This window comes from Ambystoma mexicanum, chromosome 2p, assembly GCF_040938575.1.
Source record: "Ambystoma mexicanum isolate Mex_15411 chromosome 2p, UKY_AmexF1_1, whole genome shotgun sequence".
NCBI lineage: Eukaryota > Metazoa > Chordata > Amphibia > Caudata > Ambystomatidae > Ambystoma > Ambystoma mexicanum.
In genome coordinates, this window is record NC_090923.1 from 380,211,120 (window position 1) to 380,230,125 (window position 19,006).

General features: G+C 45.3%; 1 protein-coding gene across 3 annotated transcripts in view; it reads right to left on the minus strand.

Annotated features, from left to right (window-relative positions):
* The window catches only part of CEP15 (centrosomal protein 15), a 228,297-nt gene extending 209,596 nt beyond the window's left edge, over positions 1–18,701 (minus strand). For 2 of the 3 annotated variants that reach the window (XM_069643749.1, XM_069643748.1), the window contains exon 1: positions 18,560–18,675. The gene's annotated coding sequence lies outside the window, so the exon portion shown is untranslated. Of the gene's footprint in view, positions 1–18,559 lie in introns of all 3 variants that reach the window. The other variant, XM_069643747.1, reaches the window with a different exon arrangement.
* Between the last annotated feature and the right edge of the window lie 305 nt (positions 18,702–19,006).

The following is a 19,006-nucleotide window of genomic DNA, read 5'->3' on the forward strand; positions in this document are numbered from 1 at the left end:
TGTGTGGGTGCTGCTCCAGCTGCTCTGTCCGTATGTGCGAGGAGGCACAGGAGCTCCCCCTCGGACATACAGACATGCAGTGCCCCAGCCAGCATTTCCAATGAGCTATGCAATGCTGGCGAAGCAAAACGCTCCAGCACTTGCATGGCTCAGTGAGCATGTGCGGCTGGGGAACTAAACTGAACTGTCAAAGGGAAACAGTGTTTCCCTTTGACAGTTCAGCCAGCCCAGGAGCACTCCATTAGCTGGATAAAGCAGCTGAGGGAGTGCTCACTGTTTCACTGGGCTGGCTCCTTAGCTCCTCCATAATGGGTGAGGGGCCACTATGCAGTTAGTAATGTTGACCATTGTTGCTGAATATATCACAATTTACTTACATTTTAACACAAAGCACCCCTTTGGGTACTATTGAAACAGTGGGCTTCATAACTACTCTGGCGGTAGCTGTGCCGGTAAAACCGGCACGGCTGCCACTGGAGTTGCATCCGGGTCTGGCACCCGCGAATGGGCAATTACTAGGTCATGCCGAGTTAGGCGGACATGATAATTGCCCTTTCGAAGGTGCCGGTAGATCCCCATTCCCATTTGAGCCCCATATGGCTCAAATGGGAAGGGGGAGCTCGGATGCACCGGCACCGTTAATAACGGTGCCGGTGCATCCGACGAGCTGAGGTCAGACCTGGCGGGGGCTGTCAAGCACCCACGAGCACAACTCTTACTATGGCGGAACGGTAGCAACGGTGCCGGTAGCTTACCAGCACCGTTGTTACTGGTCCGCCATAGTAGTAATGAGGCCCAGTCTGTGACTAAAGGAATGAATATCCATTTACAACTGTGGGCCACTTTTTCATTGTTGCCTGAGACAGTTTCATGCTTCAGCCCGCCCATGTGGGCCACCCCTGCCCATTTCTTCCAATCTAAAAAAAAAAAAAAAAAAAAAAATAAAAAATATCTTTTTTCATGCTGAGCTCTCAGGGCCCCCCTGGGATGCACCCGCGGACACCTAGGGGGTCGCGACCCACAGTTTGAATACCACTGCTTTAAGGGTAGCTGGTATAAAGCAGGGTGATAAGATAGAATGTCAGGAGTATGTACTCAGCACATGCGTTGAGCACCAGTTGCAGATATATGCAGCCAGTAGGTCACAAAACTAGGTTTGCCATAAAAACAATTTGGCCGTGTAATCACATACATTTTCAAAGTGTTTACTTGTCAATATGATGCATCTTCCCCAATAAAATATCAAGTTGATACTGAGATTTAGATATACTAACCTAAACTTTACTGTAAAGCATGGGGATACTGCAGTGTTTTACAGTAGCAATACTGCTACTACGCATTATCTAAGGAATGGAATTGCATGACTGTCTTTTAAAAAATATAAAGTTAACAAATACTGGTCTTTGCCAGACAGGATATAGTTGGCTTGATAAAAGTGCCCTCCTGATTACTTCTGGCTTGCAATTATTTGAAGATAAAAAGTTTTCGACTAGCATTCCCACACAGGCCTTTGGCACTTAAGAGTGGAGGAGATTTTTACTGCAGTAAACCGAGGAAAAAAGGGCAGAGAGGCCTGAGGGCAAGAGAGGAATGCAGTGCGAGTTGCTCTTTCATTGAACAGGGTAACTTAAATAGCTATCTTTGCTACACAAGTATCAATTTAATTAGCAAACCTAGAGATTTGCATAGCAAATTATTCTATGACACTGCTTATTGTATGCCTTGCCATACATATGAAAAGAACTGCCATGTAGCGAAAAGCATGGTTTACATTAATAGAGAAAACAACAAGAGATCATTTTAGTTTAGCAGCTTGAGTGTCAGGGATTTATACCATCTTGAGCTATGCTATGGAGCAAGATACTAAACGCCTTTAGGCTCTAAATGCACACAAGACGACACCACATTTAACTCACGCTTTAGGGCAAATTGTGCTGCACACAAACCGACCACGACTTCCTGTCCAGCTGGGCCTGCTCACCTCCCCCTCTCGCCTCTGCAACAGAACTCTCCCCAGCCCCCACGACCTGAGTCTGCTGATTGCTGCGAGAACCTCCTTCCCTCCCTTAATCCAGCTTGTGTTTTGTATGTAACCCAGGAATCAGACTTATGCGTCACATGCGCCATTTGGGAGGTTAAAGCCTGCCGCTTAGAGTGTTCCCTCGTATGTTGAACATACAACATTCCAACATCCCTATGTGCAAACTTATAAGAGACAGGTGTCTGTGTCCACTGGTTGTCTCCACTATAGTAACTGGGCCTCCGTTCAGTGAACGGGTAAAGCATGTCAATTGCTTCCAAACAACTTCAAACACCATTACATTAACTGGGATTTTGAAGGGGTAACGATGTCACTTGCTTCCACACACTCTTAACTGTGCGCGTGTATTTGGTGTCTATTGGTGCTTCCTGTCCTTTGACTACTTATCAGATCTAAATGGTGTAAAAAGCATCTTTTGACCCTGCTATGTGCCTTTTAAGGCAGGAAGTTGCCACTTGCGGTTAGGTTCATCTGCTGGAGGGCAAAGCTATACTTTCCTTGCCTCTTGCAACATGTATTTTCTAAAGCAAATGTCTGCATGTGCTTCTTGTCACAAGCACTTGCATTATGTGGAAGAGTGTACTTCTCAGGGATTTTAACTATTGGTTACATAACAACAACGATTTGCAAGCCAAAGCATTAGATAAGGCTCATTCTATCTGGGCTTACCTACAATTCGTCAAGGTTCACACGCATGTAAAAGGTAACACACTTGACTGGTTGGCAGGACATAATGTTCTTCATATTAACCAAACAGTCAGTCCTGGCCCCTGGTCCGACCATGCTTTTATTGACTTCGCAATTATCACCGAAAAGAAAGTCATAAACAGGAAGCATATTACCACCTTATTTCGGGGGAGAAACCTGAAAAAGTTGACCCCTAATGCTTTGGACCCATGGATCCGGCCGTTACAGGAAAAACTGACAGAGGAAAGCTCAGTAAATAATATTACCAATATGTATCAAGATACTATGAAGAAAGCAGTTGACACCATAGCACCCCTACGAAATATGAAGGCGACACAAAGAGCAACCACTTCTCGGTTTTCCTCTGAACTATAAGACCTAAAAAGTATTAAGATTAAACCTCAATATAAGTGGAAAAGTTCCTTGACAGATCATGACAAAGATTTATATAACTCACATGTAAAACGCTTAAAAACTGCTGTCAATTTGGCAAAAAAAAAGCCCATTTAAATGACCGAATAAATAAAGCACAGTCTAAACCTAAGGAACTTTTTATAGTCTTTAAAGAGCTGGAAACAACTAAAAACATTGAGGCAAATACAATTATTAGGAGATAGCAACTGCTGCAACCTACTCCAAGAGGACATGAATGCCAAACTTAATAAAATTAAAATGGCATCCGTATAGCAAATACACAAAAAGGCCCTGGTATAGCCAGCCCTTCATATAAGGAATGGAAACCAGAAGAGTCGTTTTCATTTAAATCTATTCACAAAGCTGAACTTACTTTGATTAGAGAACAACTCAAGCCATCAAATTTTAAGGGGGTGTATGCCCTACACTAGCCATTAGGGCATGCGCTGCTGCCTTGATCACCACTCTTTGCCAGTTTGTCAATGCATCAGAGACTGCTGTGTGCCAGTTTGTATCAATAATTCATGGATCACTCTGCTTTTAAAGAAGCCTGGCTTAACACCATGTGATCCAGTGAACTACCTAAAGCCCTATCTCAAATTCCCCTTTTTTGTTAAAAATCCTGGATAGGGTGGCATACACACAAATGCTTGCTCATATGTGATCCCACTGTATGCTAAATCAGAGACAATCTGGTTTTAGAGAGAGACGTGGAACGGAGACGGCATTGCAGGATTTAAAATCCAGACTTCTCCGTCACATAGATCAAGGAAATACAAGCATGCTTATGCTCTTGCACCTATCTGCCGCCTTCGACCTTGTGGACCCAGGTAGCTGGCTTTTCTATCTCAGCAGCACAATGGGTCAAATACTTTTTGAGGGGACGTCACTGGAGAGTGAGTAGTCCCTTCACAGATGCAACTCCCAGGGAACTAATTCAGGGGGTGCCGCAGGGCGCTTGCCTTTCCACCTTATTTTACAACATTTTCACAGTTTCATTCTGTGACTTTCTGGATATCAATGCCATTGAATTTGCAAACTATGCAGATGATATTCAGTGCATCATACCCCTCACTGGTATTTTTTCTGAAGATGATCTGAATATCAATAGGATATAAGGCCTTGTCGGTGACTGGGTGGCTGCTAATGGCCTATCACTCAATGCAAGTAAAACAGAGTTGATGCTCGTAGGAACTGAAACCAAAACTCGCAAAATGGAAAATGGGTATATTCTCAAGTACATATTGATGGGTGTATCATTGTTGTTAAAAAGAAAGTTAAGACACTAGGAGTGTATCTGGACTGTAACTTGAATATGAAGGGACGGGTGAACAGTCTAGTCGCCTGCGGAGCCTATTACATCAAACTCTTGTCCTACGCATGACCCTTTCTGTCTAGAAACCGTGGCTCATGCCCTCATGGGATCGAGATTAGATTACTGTAGCAGCCTACTGACGTTTACCCAACTGCGAGATCAACAGATTCCAAGTAAGGCAAAACAATGCAGTGAGAGTTGTTGATCGTAGCAGAAGGGATCATATCTCGGATACGAGAAGGGATTTACATTGCTTACCAATTAGGGAGAGGATTCAGTTCCGTCTTATGGCGATTACACATAATTGTCTGAAAAATGCTGAGCCAACATACCTTAACACTGAACTGGTATTAAAAACCAGTAATTACAAAGATCTAACAATCGCTCACTACTAAAAGTTCCCGCCTGGAGGCCATCATAGATGAAAACTGGAGCCTTTTATGCTGTAGCACCAGCATCCTGGAACGGTTCGCCCCACAACCGAGAGAAATTACCTCCACCATGGTCTTAAGAAAGGGATTAAAAACCCTTATGTTTAATTAAAAACCCCTCTGGTTGTTAACTCCGCTCATATTTTGTCTTTGTACGGCTCCTTAGTGTCTGTATTCTATCCTCGATGTCTAGCGCCCTTCAGCCTCCGGGTCAGTGGCTGCACTATATAAATGTATTAAAGTAAAGTTAAGTGTGATTGTATTAAATGAACATGTGCAGACAGATGCTATTGCTATTGACTGTTTCATCTGTAAAGTCGCCTGATGTGTGACCAACTGTTTTACCAGGCTAGTTGTCCATAATTCATAACAGTACGCATTTGGATGAAATTTACCGAAAATGTCTGCCATGGGCCCCTTCAAACTGTAACGTTTAGGGAAAATGTGTTTAACGGTTCAATCGTTATTAAGAAAGCATAAAATGCAGTTTTTTGCCTACTACCATTCATTATCCCATAGATGGGCTAACACATGAAACGTGTAAAAAATACTTGACAGAGTTGCTAAAAATAAGAAACAACGAGCACAAAGGTTTGGAACCACACAGCCGACGCGCGGAGATTGGATCGTATGTTTCACAGATAAGATTAACCTGTGACTTCTCAGACAGCAAGGTGGATTATAGCCAAGTGTGATTATCTACTAGACCGGAAATGTGATTTGAACATATGCACTATTGTTTGAAAAAGGCTCTTGTGAAGTCGAAACACGTGTCACAATTAAAGGGCACTTAAGTGAATTGCACAAACCACTTTAATATAATTCTTCAAAAACGACTATCGTGTGGCGCAGTTATTGTGTGGAAACAAGAACTCTTACACTTCTCCACAGAGATAGGGGCTTTTGGTTCCTCTGAATCCTTTCACACCAACGCGACACGTTTCAACACGAAGAGTAAATAGGTTGCATGCATAAGCAGTTGTATTCCCCACAAAAACAAAACTCAAAACAGTTTTTTTTACACTTCTCAAATTATATGTCAGGGTGCGGGAGACTGGGTCTCCCTTCCCCACATTTTGAACATGGGGTAACATGGGAGCTTGGAGCACAATACGCTCTCGGGCCTCTCCAGCACAAGACGACAGTTCCAAATGGCAGTTCTCAGGTCACACTCTCTGGCTTTTAGAGCACGAGATAATAGTTCAGCTTTTAACCGTCAAGCTTTCATTAATCATAGCCGTCGATGGCCAATTCTCATTTCACTTGAAAGTCTCTTGCCTTCAAGGACCTGACGTGTTCAAACAATAAAACAAAAGTTCCTTTAACAAATGAAAGTTATTTTCCAATGTTCACCGCGTGACGGATGATTCACCCCTGGATCCCCCTCTTCTGGGAGCGGACCCTTCTCAACTGTATTCCAAAATTCATGTAGGGTGATGGTCTAACCCGTGGGTCCCCCTCTTTTGGCCTGACCCTTTTCAATTGAAATACACAAATGTATCTATCAGTTTTATTCTTGAAGCTTGGATGATAGCTTCACCCCTGGAACTCCCTCTGCCGTGCTCGGACTGCTCTTGACTGCTAGTACTTGGGCAATAGCTTCATCGCCGGCATGCTCCTTCGGGTTCACCTTTGCCATCTCTTTACTATTACCTTCAGCTTCCTTATTCTTGGGATGACAACTTTTCTCTCCAGCTCCACCTTTTATCCCTGAAAAGGAAGGGCCATCAGGTGTGTGTGATTTGAGTCAATTGCCGAACTTTGCCCAACCGTCAGGTTGGGACATGTCAGGTACACATTAGTTTGTTGTCTTTCATGAGGAAAGACAGTGTTCGTGTTTGAACGAAAAAGGCGTGAAGTGTCAGAGTATCCTACAGGATGGGACAGGGAAGGTTTGGGTAATGGACGAGAATGACCGGGGTGAAGAACAGAACAAAGGGGATGACGGGAATGGTAGTGTTCAGTCATAGAAGGTTGAGAATTGGAAAATGACAGTCAGAAGGACAGGATTGGTAGGGTTTGCATGGTAAGTGGGAATAGCTGGGGCCGTGACATGAACCAAGGGGATTGTGGGAATCAGTGTTTTGTCTGATCAGGTTGGGAATATGGAAAATGATAATCAGAGGAACGGAACAAAGGATAGGGAGTATTCCAATGCAGACTGGTGAAACAAGAATTCTGAGAGTTATGCTTTTGGGGTGTAACCAGGTTTGGGGCCCAAAAGGGTTGATTACATACCAAAGGGTTGTTGAATCTGGGCCGGCGAGATCTAACAGGAGGAAGGGAGGCAGATGCAATACAGCCTATGAAAGCCTCAGATATCTCGCCCTTCTCTGGCACAATACCGTGTCTCACCTGGGGTATTCCCCCCCCCCCCGAGCATAACCCCGGGTTCCCCTACCCAGGTGATCCACCCCCACGAACTGGATACAATAGCGATGGCCATGCCATGGCCACCTGAATAAGGGATCCTCGAGGTCTTACTAGGAGAATACCCTCAGATTTCTCACAGATTCCAGCGGAAATGTGCTAAACAAATGCATCACACAAGCCGACAAGAGAAAGTGGTCAAGAGGAGAGGGTCAGAGAACATTTACCCATGCTGGGGGAGATACTAAAAAAGGAGGAGAGGGTCACAAGAATTGTAGTGGAGAAGAATTTTAAATTGCAGAGCGGTTTACCATTCCTACGGTAATTCAGCATGTTATTTTACTCACATCGAGTACAGCCACTTGCTAAAAGGAGGGCCCAAAAAAATATATATATATATTTTCCAAGTGTATGCCAAAACATGCAGGGAACCACCAACATTAGTACAGTACCCTTGGCTGGTGAAATGTGACACTGTAATAATGAGGGGGGTATGGGCCTTGGCTGTAGGCCTGGCTCACTGGCAATGACCATGCGTCTTTTGAACTATTTGCTGCAATGGGAAAAGTGAACAAGGCTGACAAAACCCTTGAAATTCAGGGAAAGAAAACTTAGTTAATACAGAGTTAAGATAATCCGATTTATTTTAACAAAAATAATGAAATTCATTGGGTGCAGGATGGGCTACCATCTTAACTCAAAGCTCCCCCACACAGTTTACTCAACCCATGAGCGCATACATGACTTAACAGCATAGATTAATAATGAGAGAAAGGACATGGCGTGGGGGGGGAGGGGCGGCTCTGAGTTGAGATGATCGCCACTTCGAGCGCCACTGAATTTCATGGGTTTTGTTGCAATGAATCAGATCTTAATCCTGAATTAACTAATGTTTTTTCACTGCACATAAAACACTCACAAACACATGGTAAAGTGGACGAGAGAAAAGGTCCCACTTCTTTATTTCATGCCAGGGCTCTCTTCCTTCGTGTCCACTCCATTTCTCGCAGTACATGGCACTCTAGATATGATGTCAGAAGGCAAGCAATGATCACTTGTTACTTTAACAGGGGATGCTTTGGGCCAATCCCCTGTGACATTTTGCCTTTAGATCAAAAGGTATCCCACTCCTTTGAACATCATGAAAAATAAGAATGCGCCTTTGGACCACTGTTGGGAGGGCAGTTCATTCCAGAGTCCAGTCATGCAGGTGAACATAGAAGACACACAAGGCAGAGGTCCCTACCCATTAACAGGGTACATTGGGGGTGATCTGCTGCTGCACTATAGTCTCAACTGCTGGCTGCACTGAAACCAGGCCCCTATGACTGGAGGTGAAAGGACCCTGGGAAGTGCCAACCAAGCTCCCTGGATTGGGAATGCATCAGAAGGATTCACCTTGTCCTAGAGCCCCGGACTCTCGGCACCCAGGAAGCCCAAGAGGATCTGAAAATGTGTTTTGCTGCCATTAGCCATCTTTGACTGCAATTGACACCTTCGATCCATCAGAGGACCCCCAGTGCTGCTTCAGGAACAAAATTACCCCAACCGCAGGCTTGACAAAGGGAGCAACCGATAGAGCACAAACTCAGCCTGCTGGGACACATTCAACTGACTGTCGCGAACGGCCACTTTACCCAGCACAAGCCATCATCTCGCCCCCGACACAACCACAACTCAAACCGTTCAAAGGCATTGCTTCACCATCTGAAATGCCGACAAGACCCTTCGGGAGCCTGAACCATCTAAATGACTCAATGACAACCTATTCATGGAAATCGCATCAACTTGATCCATTTCGACATTGGTTCAACCGCAGCTAAAGAACCAAGAAGCCTGGCTCAATGCTGTCAAACCTTCTAAAGACAAGAAAAAGGTACTAAGATGCCCTGTCCCCCTGGTCCACTTTCTGGGACACTAGTAACTTGTAACCCCCCCCCCCCTCTTCCACATTGCTGTTTCAGCAAATCTTTTTGAACTGTGACATTGGTGCAATTTCTTGCCTGAACACTGCTGCTCAAGTACACACCCAGAAGGCCATACTTCTCAGTAATCTGCATTTTCTGTGTACTCTTAAGAGGTTGGCTTTTGTAAAGTGTTTTTACTTAGTTTTTTTTTATTGTTTAATTGAAGCATATGTTTTTCACATAATGTTGAATGGACCAGCTTTTATTTTAGAGACTAACTACTATTGCTGTGAGGGATACTACTGCCATCACCTCACACCTGTGGTGTCACGTGACCCGCGTTATGATGCGTTACGTCATGACGCAGAAGCTTGGATAAAGAGGCGCGTCTTCGCACCCGCTAGGCAGACTGAGACGAATCTGCCAACCAGTAACTGTGTGTCTGTGTGTGTCTGTGTGTGTCTCACACGCCTGCAGGCCCACAAAATTGGCGACGAGGGTCATGGACCTTTGTGTGCGCCCGCCGACTGGGGAAATCTGCTATATCCGGCACACCGGTAAAGGACCCCCGGTAAGGGAACCCGCACCATAAGCAGCCTCACATTGCACACCACTGTCTACAGCCAGAATTTTTGCAATGCAGAGAGCAGTAAACCCCAACGTGTAGCTCGGGAGCAACATGTTGCTCGAGGAACACTAAATTGTTGATCGCCAGTTGCTCTGGGCCATGGTGTGGAGGCCTAGAAGAAGATCCTGAAGGGGCTAGACCTCAGTAGCAACATAGCGAGGACAGTCGTGGAATGTGTGAGAATGTTGGCCAATGAGCGTGCTCTTTCAGTTAACTTATTTTTTGTACATGCAAGATTTGAGTTTGTTGTGACTGGGCAAATTATGTTTCAGTAAATGTTCTCTCTTATTATAGCAGTGTCATTGTTCAAACCCTGCCATCTTCAGATAATTTGCACAGCTGATAAATGTATTACTGAGCAAAATAATTGAACCATGTTTGTGTCCTGGAGAAAATCGTCACATTCTGTTCCTTTGTACAGCTAGTAGGAGCATAATGGACAAATGAGTGACATGCATGACCAACTTTCCTTTATTAAAACATGTTCCTGTCTTAGTTTTTGTACAAGTAAGGTTGGTGCTTGATGCCACCATGCATTACATTTATCGGAAATATTACTTTTAGTGTCACCTATATTATTACAGTGTCCTAGTGGAAAAATTGTCATCATTTGATACTCTGCCCATCTGGCACTTAGATAACGGGCAGATAAGCCAAATGCATGACACACTTTTCATAACTAATTTGCATTATATTCAAATCCAATTGTAATGTTAACAAGTTTAAATTAACAAGCCAATTAATTAATCCAAATACCTAGTTAACACCACCAAACCCCTTTTGTAAGTGGTTGTCAAATGCTCAAAGTATCGATCAATGTTGGCCACCATGTTTTGTGCAAAAACCCATTTGGGCGGAAGAGAAAAGAGGCTCTAAACCTTTCAGAAAAATATTATGTTTATTCCTAACCACTTCTTCACCAATGTAACAGGCCACAGGTGCTTTGAAATGCACTATTTGCCATTACATGTCAAAATAATTAGGAGGTAACCTCCAAACTGAACACCACCAATACAGCTCATACAGTGCTACCAGGTTTACCTGGAGGGAGACCTATTTGGCACCGGAATTTATATTACATCCCCTCCAGGACATGACAGTTCAAACCAGCCCAGATTTAGCTGCCATACGAAATCATGGAACAGACCTTTGCTTTACATACCTCCAAGCACTTGTCCAATCTAAATGCCTCAGACCTGAAATAAAACTGTAAAAGAACTCTTTAATGCCCCTTCAGCTGTCTTCTTAAAATGATTGATCCAAAACACTGTTATTTGAGAAGAGTAGGCTCAAATAAAAATGAGACTACCTCCTCATATCTACATTCATTTAAAAACTAGCTACAAGGTTTCACCCTTTTCCCAAACACCAACAATTTTGTTTTTATCATATCAATTTTGTTTTTATCAAACTAGTCATTTGTGTATAGCAGGCGCTGTTGGCGACCTGCCATGTTAAAGTGCAAAATAGCTGTGTCATCGGCATAAAGCATGCTACAAAAAGTACACTTCGGAGGGTGGATTAACTTTCCTAAGAGAAGTGCTAGGGTCAAAAGACTGAAAAGAATACATTGGGACCAACTGACATGCCTGCTTTTCACCTTTATTGGTGGGAAAAACAATGTATAGTTCCCTGAGCTTGTACATTGGACAGACCCCGAGATGTCTGCGTATTACAGTTGGATAAGATTTAACAAACCATTAGGGGTCCCAATAAAATGTAAATTACGCCACTACGTTTCTATCAAATAAAATGCTTCCTCCAAATGTGAAATGTGAAAAAAAACAGAATATAATCTCCCTCCCTTAACCTTACCGTATTTCTCCATGATGGTGCTCAGGTTGAAGCAGTGGTCCACTGTAATGAGCGCTCCCCTGAAACCCGCTTGGGAGGCTTTAAGACGTTTCTTCTTAGAGCCCACTCCTCCAGTCTGGGCAACAAACATTTGGAGAACATCTTGCTAGCAATGTCTTGTAAGGAAATCGGCCAATAACCATGGGGGGATTGGTGGTCCAACGACTACTTGTCCAAGGAGATTGCATACTGCCCATCTCAACAATTGCATTAAACATAAAACAATTTGGTGTCCTTCAAATAAAGCTCCCATTGTTTCTCAGTAGATTTTTTTGTGCATCTTTAAGCAATTTTTATATGCCCTTTTGCAACTATAAATATGACCAGACGTGTACACTCCACTCATTAAATCATGTTTCAATTTTCATTTTGAGATTCTGCATTCTACACCGAACCATGGGACATCCCTTCCTTAACCTGAAGACACTGTTTGCCAACAGCTCTGTCCCGGAAGGTTTCAACCAAAAACTCAAAATGACACTTTACTCAGTGGCCTCTAAATTGTTTTACCAGTTTAGAGAGCATATCTTAATTTTTACAAATGTGTATTCTTTAAAATGCCTCCTTGTTGAGATTCCTCGTCGAGATTAGGCATCGCCAACCAGCCCCTCTGCTGTCAGACATTTTCTTTGTGATGCCTACCCCTGGCCATTGGAAAATTAACTCAAGAGAACAGTGATCACTCTCTTTTGAATCACAAATGCAAACATTCATAACATTCCTGAAGAATGCACAGTCCACAATACAGTAATCAATGACTGAGGGACAGTATTGCTGGTCATATATACTTAGTATGCACCATTTGCCACCAAAGGTCCCGGAAAATCCCTGGCCAGAATTGCAAAGTACACCTGAAAATCATTTCTCTATTTGCAACCAATTTTACTGTCCAAACATTTGCAAAACACTATGAATATTTTGCTTGAGAACCTAACACCTCTGGTGATGTTCATTTAGTCCTACTATATTTTTGAACAACTTGACTGGTCCTATGTATCCAAAAAGAGCCTAATGACCACTCACTTTCCCTCAACATTTCCTGTAAACAACCACTTAATGTCAAATGAAGTTAAAGGTCTTGCTAATTTCCTTTACTAGAATTGCACATGGTCTAGATAAATATTAAGTACTGCAAGTGAAATTTTTCCACCAACTGAGCCCCGATATGTTTCGTCAAAAAGTGGATGTTGCTCACCATTTCATTTGATATGCACATTTTGCTCATTGTGTGCAAAAGGTTGAAGACCCCTGGCGTAGACCATTGCACTCGCCTCTCAATCAGCGGGGTGAAGGCCCACCTTGAAAAAAAAAAAAAAAAGTGTTCTTTTCTCAAGATCAGCGCGGCTCCCACAGGAGAATGCTTGTGCACTGCATCCACACCTTCCATGTTGGCACTATACTGGCAACGTGCCAGCGCAGCCACCCCACCAAAGTGAGACAGCCTACTTCACCCATAGGGGCAGCGGCTCCCCGGGAGTACCTGTGCAACCTGTTGAAGGTCTTCCTATCAGCCCTGCATCAATACCCATGCCGACGCCCCATACCAGGAGCCATGTCAGCTGAGGAGGTTGCAGCAGCCCCCGCTGCACCACGCCTGCAGGGAGGGTCATCCCAACAACCTGGCTTGCTTGCAACCCTATGTGAGTTTGACATAGACGGGGCCCCAACATCACTAGGGCCACAAAGGGCACTGTGGTGGGAGTGCTAAGAGATGTACTTCAACGCAACGGGGGGAAAAAAAGACGACCTCACCAAGAAGTGCACGGTCCACAAACTGTTTAAAACCCTGCGCCCTGCAGACGACTCATGTGATGCAGCCATCAAGGCGCTGATGGTGCCCCTATGGTGAACAGGGACTACAAAAAGTTTGTAATGCGCACGGTGCAGCAGAGTGATGAAAAAATGCCACAGTTGTCACAGGCCCCTGGCCTCAACCTGTGAGTGGGAGAAAGAAGAGGAGATAAGACTCCAAATTATAATTGAATGTCAATCAGCAAAGCTCCAGAAAATATTCTGGGAGAACCAGGCATCACGCTCCCCAGGATCCTCGAACTAGGGCGCTCTCACAAACTAGCGGACATAAGGGCCTCCAAAATGGAGTCAGCCATGAAATCAGCAAAGCTAGAGGAATTGTGCCTAGTAGGAGGGCAACCTCCAAGGACCCAAGGAACAAGAAATGCCTTGCGGCAGAAGAAACTGACACTACCTCTCCCGACCCCTGCCCGGACTGTGGGTATGACCTCCCTCATGAAAAAGACTGTCCGGCAAAGGGGTACACCTGCACAACGTGTGCCATCCCAAACCATTTTGCGAGGGTGTGCAGAGACTCAGCCCCATTCCCAGTGCTGAGAGGGAAGGAACACCCAAGAGGATTCCGGCAGGATAGAGCGAGTCAATCCACGAATACAGCATCCAGTGGCCCACAAGGAGACCCTCCTAGTGCGAGTTTAAGAGATGAAGATGAGGATATTTTCTCTGCATCAGCGGAGGAAAACGCCAACCCGATGCACACAGTGACTATCCTAGACACTCCGGTTCACGTACTCATTGACACAGAAGCCTCGGTGAACGTAATGGCTGATGAACAATACCAGACATTACCAGGACCCCCTGCACTTCAAGACGTAAAAGAGGGTGTCTTCACCTTTGGTGTCAAAACTCCTCTACCACTGGAAGGCGCCTCCATCGCCACCGATTAGCATTATGGGGCATCCATACGAGGAAGGTTTTATGTCACTAAGGTAGCAACACTGATGCTACTTGGCTGCGCCGCGGCCAAAGCCCTATGTCTCGTCCACTTCGCCCATGTGGTATTTGTAGAGGATGTCCAATTTCTTGTGCAAAGGTTCCCGGACATATTCACAGGGATCGGGCGATGGTAGGAAAGCCAATCAGGCTCCAATTAGACAACACGGTCCAGCCTGTAGCTCTGAAGCACAGGAGAGTGCCCGTCCACCTCCATAAGCAAGTCAAAAAAGGATATGAGACCTCATCGACCTCGACATCATTGAAAAGGTTGAAGGACCCACCCCATGGGTTTCCCCCGATTGTTGTGGCACACAAGCCCAAACAACCGGACAAAGTCTGCATCTGCGTGGACATGACGCTGCCGAAAAAGGCGATCAGGAGGGAAAGACACCTGACACCCACCCTGGTTGACGTTATCGCAGAGCTAGACGGTGCCACAGTATTTTCCAAGCTTGACCTCCGGTTGGGCTACCACCAGCTCCTACTCCACGAGGACAGCCGGTACATTATGCCTTTCACCACTCACATTGGTCTGCACAGGTACAAACGGCTCAACTTCGGCATCTCATCCGCCACAGAGGTGTTCCAGAACACCATTCGCAGCACTCTGGCAGGACTACCAGGCACCCTAAAAGTCAGTGATGACATCTTAATACATGCCAAATCTGAGAGCGAGCACCTGGAGGTCCTGACAAGAACCCAGTCCCTGGGCTTAACCCTCCACGCGAGAAATGTGAGTTCTTGATAAACAAAATCAAATTATTCAGCTTCGTATTCCAAGATGGAGGGATTTCCACTGATCCGGCAAAAGTCAAGGACATTCAAGAGGCCAAATCCCCTGAAATGGTGTCAGAAGTAAGGAGTTTCCGGAGCACGGTCACTTACTGTGGCCGCTTCATAGAAAACTGTGTCAGAACGCCTCAGGAACCTCACCAAGCAGACAACAACCTGGAGATGGCCAGCCCTAGCACAGACAGCATTTGATAACATCAAGAAAGTGATCTGATTAATGCATACTGTCGTTTTTCAATCCCCAGAAGAGCACGGAAATCACTGTGGACGCAAGCCCATTTGTACTAGGGACATCCTAACTCAAGCCAACAATGACGGCACGTCATGGACCGTGGCATACCCGTGTCGAGCACTCTCGCCCACAGAAGAAAGATACTCACAAATAGAGCGTGAGGTCCTAGCACTACTGTGGGGATGCTGCCATTTCCACATATATATCTACGGGAAACCGGTGAAGGTGGTAACCAATCACAAACCCCTTCTTCCCATCATGACGGGTGGGTCAGCAAACCCTCCTCCTCACATTGAAAAATGGCTGCTGGCACTCCAGGAATATAATGTGGACCTGAAAAACAAACCTGGACAGAGCAATGCCAGAGACTATTTCTCTCGACACCCCAAGCCGTACAACACAATCTTCCCCAAAGACGTAGCGGCAGCTGAGGAGCACCTAGGAATCGTCATAGAGAGTTCCGTCCCCAAATCAATCGACATTGAGGAGATCAAAGCAGCGTCCGCAGATGACAGATGCTTCCAGATTCTGTGTGCACCATGGAATCAGGAAAATGGAAGTCAGTCCTAGAGGACCTGGGCTCAAAAATGCAAGAAGCCAAACACACGCTAGAGCCACTGTGGAAGGCACAAGGTGAATTCACATTCACAGACAATGAATTCCTACTGACAGGGCCCCACACAGTCATCCCCACAGGGTTGATTGACCGTGTAATAACTCTTGCCCACCAAGGCGCTGCAAAAACAAGCCTGCCTTAAGCTTAAAGTCTGGTTCCCAGCATTAGAATCAAAGGTGGAAACGTTTATCAAAGCCTGCAGATGGTCCCAAACCGCCACCCCTCACGTCAGAGAACCAGATATCCAGAAGCAAGGGCTATGGGACACCGTCCACATGAATTTCGGGTCAACCCAGAGAGACTCACACTTCCTAGTGATGGTAGAACAGTGGTCCCAATACCCAGAAGTCGAATTTGTCCCATCGTTAGCCCTCCAAGACGTCATTCCAGTAATGGAATTTTTTTTTGCAACCCATGGTTTCCCCAGAGAAGTGTGCTCAGACAACAGATCCCCTTTTCAGAGCACGGGCCTGGAGGACTTCCTAGCCAAGAGAGGCATCAGTCACCGAAAAATAGCGCCAGTGTGGCCACATGCAAACAGCAAAGCGGAACGCTCCATGTGTACGCTCAATAAGTGTTACCGCATAGAGCATGGACAAGGGTCGTGTGAAAAGAGCCCTCTTCCAATTTCTCCTCAAGTACAGGACGGCCCCACACTGTTCGACGGGGGTAGCTCCAACCGAGGCACTCTTCTGAAGGTGTCCACACACATTTCTGCCCAACCTAGAAGGGAGAGTTCCAAGAACTATAGACAGCGGAGAAGTACAGGCCAAAAGAGAAGCGACAATCCAGAAAGAGAACAACAGGCGAGGGCTAAGAGAACACAACATAGCTGTTGGAGACACAGTCCTAGTGAGAACTCGCCACTCAGAAGTGACGCTCTCGCTCCACAGGAGCCCACACCATTGAAGGAAGTGCGAGTACAGGGTTCACAAGTGACAGCCGCCGATGTCCACGGACTGGTTACGTGAAATTCTAGCTTCTGCAAGGAAATATCAGGCATCCCTCGGCTGTCGGCCGACTGGTTTGGACAAAACCAGGACCCCACAGCTCAACATCCTAAAGCCGATGACAGAAGATGACGTACTAGGAGACCCCTATCAAGAAGTAGCTGTCGAGCCAGCACCCAAGGACGTCTCTGAGGTCTGACCCTTACCAATGAGGCAGAACGACGCTATCCCACCAGAGACTCGAGAAGGATGCCGGTGCGACTCAAAGATTATGACCTAAGCACCTGAAAAGGAGTCACTCAAGAGACAGTGAGTAGCTTGATATGAAGGAGCTATATACTATAGATGTTCATTAAACACTGTTCTGCCTGTTTCTTAGTTATAACTTGTTCTGAGGACCCAACGCCTATTTTTATAAGAATTGGGTGTCACGTGACCCGCATCATGACGCAGAAGCTTGAATTAAGAGGCCCATCCTCGTGCCCGCAAGGCAGACCGAGACGGAGCCTGCAAACCAGTGAGAGAGAGAGAGAGAGAGAGAGAGTGTGTCACTGCGCTGCACCACGCGCATAGGCCACACACAGGCCCACAACAACACCCCTCCTGAGACTATAGCCTGCCCACTACCACGTTACCACAAAATGCAAAGGAGCTATACCCACCTAGCTATGTATATTTTACCTTTAAGATTGGGTTCACTGCTGGTTTAGTAGTAGTGTGAGGCTGAATAGGCGGTCACAAATTCCAATTACCAACCACTCCCCAAGATACTAGCCCTACTGTTCTCTGCCAGTGAAAAGTTAAAAATAATATCTGGAGTGAACCGGCAACATTGAAAGTAGGAGGTCGTAGGCACCAGACATCTTCAGAAATCTGGGCAAGCCTCTCTGCCTTCATAAGGCTTCCCTTATCCTTGTCTTTTCTTGGATTCGAGATATCAAAATCTTTATCCGTCTACCCGTTATTAAATTTGAGCGTCTCTTCCGTAAAGAGTACCCGAACCTCACAGATCATGACTTTTGTTATATCTCAGTTTTTCTTGCCTGTTCGTCTGAAAATTGCATTTTGTTCAATAAATTTTAAATATGGACTTACACTAGTTCGTAAAGCAGGCCGATCACTAGAACACAACACATACATTTCAAGGCTGCAGGAGGACAGTTAGTTGCAACCGTGCATTGCAGACCCAAATACTAGGCTGATGCGACTGCATTAAATAGGCAGACGAAATTAAACAAGGTCTGCAGAGTGCGTGGGGAAAGGCACTGCCCCGCCCAAATCTGGCTAGTAACAAAAGCACCTGGGAGATAAAACTAGGAGGAGATGGCGCAATAAGATGGAAAGGTAAAAACGTTGGCAACAAGCATAACATAAAAGTAAATTGAAGTTAGCAAAGGAGGCGTATATGTTTATTACACTGTAGCGCGCCATAAGGTGCAATACAAGAAATGCGGTAAAGTGCTCTAAAAGCAATTCAACATCAATCTTACCACTTGCGATATGAGAGTTAGTGAAATCGACATATGGGGCGGATTACTGATGCAACATTGCGCCACGAGCTCCTTATATCTTACCGTTACAGTGAATTTAGAAACAGAACATCTTCAATCCGGCTGGCCCAGGAAGTTGAGCGGGAAGCCATTACTTGTTGTGCATCGTCGCTATGGCAACCTAGTGGAAACGAAAACGCTACAGGGATAGGCGGAGAACTTCATTAGCGCCACGCCCTCTTCTTCGTCACAGCATTTGTATTTAGTCGTGAGCTTATGTCACCACTCCAGTGTAGAGCAAGTCGTGTGCAAACTTGTCGCAGGAGTCGGCGTAGCGGAGGAGGCGCTATATTTTATACAATTAATTATGCTCATTCTCGAAAGTTTCTGTGCAAAATAAGATCGGAAGAAGTGGGCTCCACAAAACTATCACGTTCTCAGTAAAATGGCAAAAGTATTTCACCCCAACGAAACATGGCGGTTCTCAGTAAAATGGCGAAAGTATTTCACCCCAACGAAACATGGCGGCCG